The sequence below is a fragment of the Schistocerca gregaria genome, unplaced genomic scaffold (genome assembly GCF_023897955.1).
Source record: "Schistocerca gregaria isolate iqSchGreg1 unplaced genomic scaffold, iqSchGreg1.2 ptg000526l, whole genome shotgun sequence".
NCBI classification, from domain to species: Eukaryota; Metazoa; Arthropoda; class Insecta; order Orthoptera; family Acrididae; genus Schistocerca; species Schistocerca gregaria.
The window spans coordinates 2,152,582-2,165,221 of NW_026061925.1; positions in this window are offsets into that span (position 1 = coordinate 2,152,582).

Below are 12,640 nucleotides of genomic sequence, written 5' to 3' on the forward strand. Positions count from 1 at the left end.
TGTCCAAGCCACCAAAGCCGGCTAAAAAGTGAATAATGGACAACTAAAACTTGAATTGTACTACTTCTTACTGGCTATTGCTTCAACTTAGAAGCTTCTTCTGTGTTCTACTATGGTGCTTTTAGTGTCTCTGCATACCGCAGCACGCGACATAGCTTTGCAGACGATAAATGTAACCATCTGAGAGAGAAAAGCGGCCAATTTGACGATCTGGCTTTAAGTCGATTCGATAACAAATGACGAAAACTGACGGATTTCTCAGGTTTGTACTACATATGAACACTTTTCACATACTCCCGTGCAACGCGGCTGCTAGTCCTCCTTTCATGCAAAATCTTAAGGTCCTAGGTCATGTCCAAGCCACCAAAGCCGGCTAAAAAGTGAATAATCGACGACTAAAACTTGAATTGTACTACTTCTTACTGGCTATTACTTCAACTTAGAAGCTTCTTCTGTGTTCTAATACGGTGCTTTTAATGTCTCCGCATACCTAAGCACGCGACATAGCTTTGCAGACGATAAATGTAACCGTCTCAGAGAGAAAAGCGACCAATGTGACGATCTGGCTTTAAGTCGATTCGATAACAAATGACGAAAACGGACGGATTTCTCAGGTTTTTACTACATATGAAAACTTTTCACAATCTCCCGTGCAACGCGGCTGCTAGTCCTCCTTTCATGCAAAATCTTATGGTCCTAGGTCATGTCCAAGCCACCAAAGCCGGCTAAAAAGTGAATATGCGACAACTAAAACTTGAATTGTACTACTTCTTACTGGCTATTACTTCAACTTAGAAGCTTCTTCTGTGTTCTACTACGGTGCTTTTAATGTCTCCGCATACCGCAGCACGCGACATGGCTTTGCAGACGATAAATGTAACCGTCTCAGAGAGAAAAGCGGCGAATGTGACGATCTGGCTTTAAGTCGATTCGATAACAAATGACGAAAACGGACTGATTTCTCAGGTTTTTACTACATATGAACACTTTTCACATTCTCCCGTGCAACGCGGCTGCAAGCCCTTCTTTGACGCAAACTCTTAAGGTCCTAGGTCATGTCCAAGCCACCAAAGGCGGCTAAAAAGTGAATAATCGACAACTAAAACTTGAATTGTACTACTTCTTACTGGCTATTGCTTCAACTTAGAAGCTTCTTCTGTGTTCTACTACGGTGCTTTTAGTGTCTCCGTATACCGCAGCACGCTACATAGCTTTGCAGACGATAAATGTAACCGTCTCAGAGAGAAAAGCGGCGAATGTGACGATCTGGCTTTAAGTCGATTCGATAACAAATGACGAAAACGGACGGATTTCTCAGGTTTTTACTACATATGAAAACTTTTCACAATCTCCCGTGCAACGCGGCTGCTAGTCCTCCTTTCATGCAAAATCTTAAGGTCGTAGGTAATGTCCAAGCCACCAAAGCCGGCTAAAAAGTGAATAATCGACAACTAAAACTTGAATTGTACTACTTCTTACTGGCTATTGCTTCAACTTAGAAGCTTCTTCTGTGTTCTACTATGGTGCTTTTAGTGTCTCCGCATAACGCAGCACGCGACATAGCTTTGCAGACGATAAATGTAACCGTTTCAGAGAGAAGAGCCTCCAATGTGACGATCTGGCTCTAAGTCGACATGATAACAAATGACGAAAACAGACGGAATTCTCAGGTTTTTACTACATATGAACACTTTTCACATTCTCCCGTGCAACGCGGCAGCTAGTCCTCCTTTCATGCAAAATCTTAAGGTCCTAGGTCATGTCCTAGCCACCAAAGCCGGCTAAAAAGTGAATAATCGACAACTAAAACTTGAATTGTACTACTTCTTACTGGCTATTGCTTCAACTTAGAAGCTTCTTCTGTGTTCTACTATAGTGCTTTTAGTGTCTCCGTATACCGCAGCACGCGACATAGCTTTGCAGACGATAAGTGTAACCGTCTCAGAGAGAAAAGCGACCAATGTGACGATCTGGCTTTAAGTCGATTCGATAACAAATTACGAAAACGGACGGATTTCTCAGGTTTTTACTACATATGACCACTTTTCACAATCTCCCGTGCAACGCGGCTGCTAGTCCTCCTTTCATGCAAAATCTTAAGGTCCTAGGTCATGTCCAAGCCACCAAAGCCGCGAAAAAGTGAATAATCGACAACTAAACTTGAATTGTACTACTTCTTACTGGCTATTGCTTCAACTTAGAAGCTTCTTCTGTGTTCTACTATGGTGCTTTTAGTGTCTCTGCATACCGCAGCACGCGACATAGCTTTGCAGACGATAAATGTAAATGTCTCAGACAGAAGAGCGGCCAATGTGACGATCTGGCTTTAAGTCGATTCGATAACAAATGACGGAAACGGACGTAATTCTCAGGTTTTTACTACATATGAACACTTTGCACATTCTCCCGTGCAACGCGGCTGCAATTCGTCCTTTCATGCAAAGTCTTAAGGTCCTAGGTCATGTCCTAGCCACCAAAGCCGGCTAAATAGTGAATAATCGACAACTAAAACTTGAATTGTACTACTTCTTACTGGCTATTGCTTCAACTTAGAAGCTTCTTCTGTGTTCTACTATGGTGCTTTTAGTGTCTCCGCATACCGCAGCACGCGACATAGCTTTTCAGACGATAAATGTAACCGTTTGAGGCAGAAGAGCGGCCAATGTGACAATCTGGCTTTAAGTCGATTCGATAACAAATGACGTAAACGGACGGATTCCTCAGGTTTTTACTACATATGAACACTTTTCACATTCTCCCGTGCAACGCGGCTGTAAGTCCTCCTTTCATGCAAAATCTTAAGGTCCTAGGTCATGTCCTAGCCACCAAAGCCGGCTAAATAGTGAATAATCGACAACTAAAACTTGAATTGTACTACTTCTTACTGGATATTGCTTCAACTTAGAAGCTTCTTCTGTGTACTACTATGGTGCTTTTAGTGTCTCCGCATACCGCAGCACGCAACATAGCTTTTCAGACGATAAATGTAACCGTTTCAGAGAGAAGAGCCTCCAATGTGACGATCTGGCTCTAAGTCGACATGATAACAAATGACGAAAACAGACGGAATTCTCAGATTTTTACTACATATGAACACTTTTCACATTCTCCCGTGCAACGCGGCAGCTAGTCCTCCTTTCATGCAAAATCTTAAGGTTCTAGGTCATGTATAAGCAACCAAAGCCGGCTAAAAAGTGAATAATCGACAACTAAAACTTGAATTATACTACTTCTTACTGGCTATTGTTTCAACTTAGAAGCTTCTCCTGTATTCTACTATGGTGCTTTTAGTGTCTCCGCATACCGCAGCACGCGACATAGCTTTGCAGACGATAAATGTAACCGTTTCAGACAGAAGAGCGGCCAAAGTGACGAACTGGCTTTAAGTCGATTCAATAACTAATGACGAAAACGGACGGATTTCTCAGGTTTTTACTACATATGAACACTTTTCACATTCTCCCGTGCAACGCGGCTGCAAGTCCTCCTTTCATGCAAAATCTTAAGGTCCTAGGTCATGTCCAAGCCACCAAAGCCGGCTAGAAAGTGAATAATCGACAACGAAAACTTGAATTGTACTACTTCTTACTGGCTATTGCTTCAACTTAGAAGCTTCTTCTGTGTTCTACTATGGTGCTTTTAGTGTCTCCGCATACCGCAGCACGCGACATAGCTTTGCAGACGATAAATGTAACCGTTTCAGACAGAAGAGCGGCCAATGTGACGATCTGGCTTTAAGTCGATTCGATAACAAATTACGAAAACGGACGGATTTCTCGGGTTTTTACTACATATGACCACTTTTCACAATCTCCCGTGCAACGCGGCTGCTAGTCCTCCTTTCATGCAAAATCTTAAGGTCCTATGTCATGTCCAAGCCACCAAAGCCGCGAAAAAGTGAATAATCGACAACTAAACTTGAATTGTACTACTTCTTACTGGCTATTGCTTGAACGTAGAAGCTTCTTCTGTTTTCTACTATGGTGCTTTTAGTGTCTCTGCATACCGCAGCACGCGACATAGCTTTGCAGACGATAAATGTAATGTCTCAGACAGAAGAGCGGCGAATGTGACGATCTGGCTTTAAGTCGATTCGATAACAAATGACGGAAACGGACGGAATTCTCAGGTATTTACTACATATGAACACTTTTCACATTCTCCCGTGCAACGCGGCTGCTAGTCCTCCTTTCATGCAAATTCTTAAGGTCCTAGGTCATGTCCAAGCCACCAAAGCCGGCTAAAATGTGAATAACCGACAACTAAAACTTGAATTGTACAACTTCTTACTGGCTATTGCATCAACTTAGAAGCTTCTCCTGTGTTCTACTATGGTGCTTTTAGTGTCTCCGCATACCGCAGCACGCGAAATAGCTTTGCAGACGATAAATGTAACCGTCTCAGAGAGAAAAGCGGCCAATGTGACGATCTGGCTTTAAGTCGATTCGATAACAAATGACGAAAACGGACGGATTTCACAGGTTTTTACTATATATGAACACATTTCTCATTCTCCCGTGCAACGCGGCTGCTAGTCCTCCTTTCATGCAAAATCGTAAGGTCCTAGGTCATGTCCAAGCCACCAAAGCCGGCTAAAAAGTGAATAATCGACAACTAAAACTTGAATTATACTACTTCTTACTGGCTATTGCTTCAACTTAGAAGCTTTTCCTGTATTCTACTATGGTGCTTTTAGTGTCTCCGCATACCGCAGCACGCGACATAGCTATGCAGACGATAAATGTAACCGTTTCAGACAGAAGAGCGGCCAAATTGGCGATCTGGCTTTAAGTCGATTCAACAACAAATGACGAAAACGGACGTATTTCTCATATTTTTACTACATATGAACACTTTTCACATTCTCCCGTGCAATGCGGCTGCAAGTCCTCCTTTCATGCAAAATCTTAAGGTCCTAGATCATGTCCAAGCCACCAAAGCCGGCTAAAAAGTGAATAATCGACAACTAAAACTTGAATTATACTACTTCTTACTGGCTATTGCTTCAACTTAGAAGCTTTTCCTGTATTCTACTATGGTGCTTTTAGTGTCTCCGCATACCGCAGCACGCGACATAGCTTTGCAGACGATAAATGTAACCGTTTCAGACAGAAGAGCGGCCAATGTGACGATGTGGCTTTGAGTCGATTCGATAACAAGTGACGAAAACGGACGGATTTCTCAGGTTTTTACTACATATGAACACTTTGCACATTCTCCCGTGCAACGCGGCTGCAAGTCCTCCTTTCATGCAAAGTCTTAAGGTCCTAGGTCATGTCCAAGCCACCAAATTCGGCTAAAAAGTGAATAATCGACAACTAAAACTTTAATTTTACTACTTTTTACTGGCTATTGCTTCAACTTGGAAGCTTCTCCTGTGTTCTACTATGGTGCTTTTAGTGTCTCCGTATACCGCAGCACGCGACATAGCTTTGCAGACGATAAATGTAACCGTCTCAGAGAGAAAAGCGACCAATGTGACGATCTGGCTTTAAGTCGATTCGATAACAAATTACGAAAACGGACGGATTTCTCAGGTTTTTACTACATATGACCACTTTTCACAATCTCCCGTGCAACGCGGCTGCTAGTCCTTCTTCATGCAAAATCTTAAGGTCCTAGGTCATGTCCAAGCCACCAAAGCCGGCTAAAAAGTGAATAATCGACAACTAAAACTTGAATTGTACTACTTCTTACTGGCTATTGCTTCAACTTAGAAGCTTCTTCTGTGTTCTACTATGGTGCTTTTAGTGTCTCCGCATACCGCAGCACGCGACATAGCTTTGAAGACGATAAATGTAAATGTCTCAGACAGAAGAGCGGCCAATGTGACGATCTGGCTTTAAGTCGATTCGATAACAAATGACGTAAACGGACGGATTTCTCAGGTTTTTACTACATATGAACACTTTGCACATTCTCCCGTGCAACGCGGCTGCAAGTCCTCCTTTCATGCAAAATCTTAAGGTCCTAGGTCATGTCCAAGCCACCAAAGCCGGCTAAATAGTGAATAATCGACAACTAAAACTTGAATTGTACTACTTCTTACTGGCTATTGCTTCAACTTAGAAGCTTCTTCTGTGTTCTACTATGGTGCTTTTAGTGTCTCCGCATACCGCAGCACGCGACATAGCTTTGCAGACGATAAATGTAACCGTTTCAGGCAGAAGAGCGGCCAATGTGACAATCTGGCTTTAAGTCGATTCGATAACAAATGACGTAAACGGGCGGATTCCTCAGGTTTTTACTACATATGAACACTTTCCACAATCTCCCGTGCAACGCGGCTGCAGGTCCTCCCTTCATGCAAAATCTTAAGGTCGTAGGTAATGTCCAAGCCACCAAAGCCGGCTAAAAAGTGAATAATCGACAACTAAAACTTGAATTGTACTGCTTCTTACTGGCTATCGCTTGAACGTAGAAGCTTCTTCTGTGTTCTACTATGGTGCTTTTAGTGTCTCCGCATACCGCAGCACGCGACATAGCTTTGCAGACGATAAATGTAACCGTTCCAGACAGAAGAGCGGCCAATGTGACGATCTGGCTTTAAGTCGATTCGATAACAAATGACGTAAACGGACGGATTGCTCAGGTTTTTACTACATATGAACACTTTTCACATTCTCCCGTGCAACGCGGCAGCTAGTCCTCCTTTCATGCAAAATCTTAAGGTCCTAGGTCATCTCCAAGCCACCAAATCCGGCTAAAAAGTGAATAATCGACAACTAAAACTTGAATTGTACTACTTTTTACTGGCTATTGCTTCAAATTTCAAGCTTCTCCTGTGTTCTACTATGGTGCTTTTAGTGTCTCCGCATACCGCAGCACGCGACATAGCTTTGCAGACGATAAATGTAACCGTTTCAGACAGAAGAGCGGCCAATGTGACGATCTGGCTTTAAGTCGATTCGATAACAAAAGACGTAAACGGACGGATTTCTCAGGATTGTACTACATATGAACACTTTTCACATTCTCGCGTGCAACGCGGCTGCTAGTCCTCTTTTCATGCAAAATCTTAAGGTCCTAGGTCATGTCCAAGCCACCAAAGCCGGAAAAAAGTGAATAATCGACAACTAAAACTTAATTATACTACTTCTTACTGGCTATTGCTTCAACTTAGGAGCTTCTTCTGTGTACTACTATGGTGCTTTTAGTGTCTCCGCATACCGCAGCACGCGACATAGCTTTGCAGACGATAAATGTAACCGTTTCAGACAGAAGAGCGGCCAAAGTGACGATCTGGCTTTAAGTCGATTCAATAACAAATGACGAAAACGGACGGATTTCTCATGTTTGTACTACATATGAACACTTTTCACATTCTCCCGTGCAATGCGGCTGCAAGTGCTCCTTTCATGCAAAACCTTAAGGTCCTAGGTCATGTCCAAGCCACCAAAGCCGGCTAAATAGTGAATAATCGACAACTAAAACTTGAATTGTACTACTTCTTACTGGCTATTGCTTCAACTTAGAAGCTTCTTCTGTGTTCTACTATGGTGCTTTTAGTGTCTCCGCATACCGCAGCACGCGACATAGCTTTGCAGACGATAAATGTAACCGTTTCAGACAGAAGAGCGGCGAATGTGACGATCTGGCTTTAAGTCGATTCGATAACAAATGACGAAAACGGACGGATTTCTCAGGTTTTTACTACTCATGAACACATTTCACATTCTCCCGTGCAACGCGGCTGCTAGTCCTCCTTTCATGCAAATTCTTAAGGTCCTAGGTCATGTCCAAGCCACCAAAGCCGGCTAAAATGTGAATAACCGACAACTAAATCTTGAATTGTACTACTTCTTACTGGCTATTGCTTCAACTTAGAAGCTTCTCCTGTGTTCTACTATGGTGCTTTTAGTGTCTCCGCATACCGCAGCACGCGACATAGCTTTGCAGACGATAAATGTAACCGTTTCAGACAGAAGAGCGGCCAATGTGACGATGTGGCTTTAAGCCGATTCGATAATAAACGACGAAAACGGACGGATTTCTCAGGTTTTTACTACATATGAACACTTTCCACAATCTCCCGTGCAACGCGGCTGCAGGTCCTCCCTTCATGCACAATCTTAAGGTCGTAGGTAATGTCTAAGCCACCAAAGCCGGCTAAAAAGTGAATAATCGGCAACTAAAACTTGAATTGTACTGTTTCTTACTGGCTATCGCTTGAACGTAGAAGCTTCTTCTGTGTTCTACTATGGTGCTTTTAGTGTCTCCGTATACCGCAGCAAGCGACATAGCTTTGCAGACGATAAATGTAACCGTCTCAGAGAGAAAAGCGACCAATGTGACGATCTGGCTTTAAGTCGATTCGATAACAAATTACGAAAACGGACGGATTTCTCAGGTTTTTACTACATATGACCACTTTTCACAATCTCCCGTGCAACGCGGCTGCAAGTCCTCCTTTCATGCAAAATCTTAAGGTCCTAGGTCATGTCCAAGCCACCAAAGCCGGCTAAAAAGTGAATAATCGACAACAAAAACTTGAATTGTACTACTTCTTACTGGCTATTGCTTCAACTTAGAAGCTTCTCTTGTGTTCTACTATGGAGCTTTTAGTGTCTCCGCATACTGCAGCACGCGACATAGCTTTGCAGACGATAAATGTAACCGTTTCAGGCAGAAGAGCGGCCAATGTGACAATCTGGCTTTAAGTCGATTCGATAACAAATGACGTAAACGGACGGATTCCTCAGGTTTTTACTACATATGAACACTTTTCACATTCTCCCGTGCAACGCGACTGTAAGTCCTCCTTTCATGCAAAATCTTAAGGTCCTAGGTCATGTCCTAGCCACCAAAGCCGGCTAAAAAGTGAATAATGGACAACTAAAACTTGAATTGTACTACTCCTTACTGGCTATTACTTCAACTTAGAAGCTTCTTCTGTGTTCTACTATGGTGCTTTTAGTGTCTCCGCATACCGCAGCACGCGACATAGCTTTTCAGACGATAAATGAAACCGTTTCAGAGAGAAGAGCCTCCAATGTGACGATCTGGCCTTAAGTCGACATGATAACAAATGACGAAAACAGACGGAATTCTCAGGTTTTTGCTACATATGAACACTTTTCACATTCTCCCGTGCAACGCGGCAGCTAGTCCTCCTTTCATGCAAAATCTTAAGGTCCTAGGTCATGTCCAAGCCACCAAAGCCGGAAAAAAGTGAATAATCGACAACTAAAACTTGAATTGTACTACTTCTTACTGGCTATTGCTTCAACTTAGGAGCTTCTTCTGTGTACTACTATGGTGCTTTTAGTGTCTCCGCATACCGCAGGACGCAACATAGCTTTGCACACGGTAAATGTAACCGTTTCAGAGAGAAGAGCGGCCTATATGACGATCTGGCTCTAAGTCGACATGAAAACAAATGTTGAAAACAGACGGATTTCTCAGGTTTTTACAACATATGAACACTTTTCACATTCTCCCGTGCAACGCGGCTGTTAGTCCTCCTTTCATGTAAATTCTTGAGGTCCTAGGTCATGTCCAAGCCACCAAACCAGGCAAAAATGTGAATAACCGACAACTAAAACTTGAATTGTACTACTTCTTACTGGCTATTGCTTCAACTTAGAAGCTTCTTCTGTGTTCTACTATGGTGCTTTTAGTGTCTTCGCATACCGCAGCACGCGACATAGCTTTGCAGACGATAAATGTAACCGTTTCAGGCAGAAGAGCGGCCAATGTGACAATCTGGCTTTAAGTCGATTCGATAACAAATGACGTAAACGGGCGGATTCCTCAGGTTTTTACTACATATGAACACTTTCCACAATCTCCCGTGCAACGCGGCTGCAGGTCCTCCCTTCATGCAAAATCTTAAGGTCGTAGGTAATGTCCAAGCCACCAAAGCCGGCTAAAAAGTGAATAATCGACAACTAAAACTTGAATTGTACTGCTTCTTACTGGCTATCGCTTGAACGTAGAAGCTTCTTCTGTGTTCTACTATGGTGCTTTTAGTGTCTCCGCATACCGCAGCACGCGACATAGCTTTGCAGACGATAAATGTAACCGTTCCAGACAGAAGAGCGGCCAATGTGACGATCTGGCTTTAAGTCGATTCGATAACAAATGACGTAAACGGACGGATTTCTCAGGTTTTTACTACATATGAACACTTTTCACATTCTCCCGTGCAACGCGGCTGTAAGTCCTCCTTTCATGCAAAATCTTAAGGTCCTAGGTCATGTCCAAGCCACCAAAGGCGGCTAAAAAGTGAATAATCGACAACTAAAACTTGAATTGTACTACTTCTTACTGGCTATTGCTTCAACTTAGAAGCTTCTTCTGTGTTCTACTATGGTGCTTTTAGTGTCTCCGCATACCGCAGCACGCGACATAGCTTTGCAGACGATAAATGTACCCGTTCAGGCAGAAGAGCGGCCAATGTGACAATCTGGCTTTAAGTCGATTCGATAACAAATGACGTAAACGGAGGGATTCCTCAGGTTTTTACTACATATGAACACTTTTCACATTCTCCCGTGCAACGCGGCTGTAAGTCCTCCTTTCATGCAAAATCTTAAGGTCCTAGGTCATGTCCTAGCCACCAAAGCCGGCTAAATAGTGAATAATCGACAACTAAAACTTGAATTGTAATACTTCTTACTGGATATTGCTTCAACTTAGAAGCTTCTTCTGTGTACTACTATGGTGCTGTTAGTGTCTCCGCATACCGCAGCATGCGACATAGCTTTTCAGACGATAAACGTAACCGTTTCAGAGAGAAGGGCCTCCAATGTGACGATCTGGCTCTAAGTCGACATGATAACAAATGACGAAAACAGACGGAATTCTCAGGTTTTTACTACATATGAACACTTTTCACATTCTCCCGTGCAACGCGGCAGCTAGTCCTCCTTTCATGCAAAATCTTAAGGTCCTAGGTCATGTCCAAGCCACCAAATCCGGCTAAAAAGTGAATAATCGACAACTAAAACTTGAATTGTAATACTTCTTACTGGCTATTGCTTCAACTTAGAAGCTTCTCCTGTGTTCTACTATGGTGCTTTTAGTGTCTCCGCATACCGCAGCACGCGACATAGCTTTGCAGACGATAAATGTAACCGTTTCAGACAGAAGAGCGGCCAATGTGACGATGTGGCTTTAAGCCGATTCGATAATAAACGACGAAAACGGACGGATTTCTCAGGTTTTTACTACATATGAACACTTTCCACAATCTCCCGTGCAACGCGGCTGCAGGTCCTCCCTTCATGCACAATCTTAAGGTCGTAGGTAATGTCTAAGCCACCAAAGCCGGCTAAAAAGTGAATAATCGGCAACTAAAACTTGAATTGTACTGTTTCTTACTGGCTACCGCTTGAACGTAGAAGCTTCTTCTGTGTTCTACTATGGTGCTTTTAGTGTCTCCGTATACCGCAGCAAGCGACATAGCTTTGCAGACGATAAATGTAACCGTCTCAGAGAGAAAAGCGACCAATGTGACGATCTGGCTTTAAGTCGATTCGATAACAAATTACGAAAACGGACGGATTTCTCAGGTTTTTACTACATATGACCACTTTTCACAATCTCCCGTGCAACGCGGCTGCAAGTCCTCCTTTCATGCAAAATCTTAAGGTCCTAGGTCATGTCCAAGCCACCAAAGCCGGCTAAAAAGTGAATAATCGACAACAAAAACTTGAATTGTACTACTTCTTACTGGCTATTGCTTCAACTTAGAAGCTTCTCTTGTGTTCTACTATGGTGCTTTTAGTGTCTCCGCATACCGCAGCACGCGACATAGCTTTGCAGACGATAAATGTAACCGTTTCAGACAGAAGAGCGGCCAATGTGGCGATCTGGCTTTAAGTCGATTCGATAACAAATGACGTAAACGGATGGATTTCTCAGGTTTTTACTACATATGAACACTTTGCACATTCTCCCGTGCAACGCGGCTGCAAGTCCTCCTTTCATGCAAAATCTTAAGGTCCTAGGTCATGTCCAAGCCACCAAAGCCGGCTAAATAGTGAATAACCGACAACTAAAACTTGAATTGTACTACTTCTTACTGGCTATTACTTCAACTTAGAAGCTTCTTCTGTGTTCTACTATGGTGCTTTTACTGTCTCCGCATACCGCAGCACGCGACATAGTTTTGCAGACGATAAATGTAACCGACTCAGACAGAAGAGCGGCCAATGTGACGATCTGGCTTTAAGTCGATTCGATAACAAATGACGTAAACGGACGGATTTCTCAGGTTCTTACTACATATGAACACTTTGCACATTCTCCCGTGCAACGCGGCTGCAAGTCCTCCTTTCATGCAAAATCTTGAGGTCCTAGGTCATGTCCAAGCCATCAAAGCCGGCTAAAAAGTGAATAATCGACAACTAAAACTTGAATTGTACTACTTCTTACTGGCTATTGCTTCAACTTAGAAGCATCTTCTGTGTTCTACTAAGGTGCTTTTAGTGTCCTCGCCTACCGCAGCACGCGACATAGCTTTGCAGACGATAAATGTAACCGTCTCAGAGAGAAAAGCGGCCAATGTGACGATCTGGCTTTAAGTCGATTCGATAAAAATTACGAAAACGGACGGATTTCTCAGGTTTGTACTACATATGAACACTTTGCACATTCTCCCGTGCAACTCGGCTGCTAGTCCTCCTTTCATGCA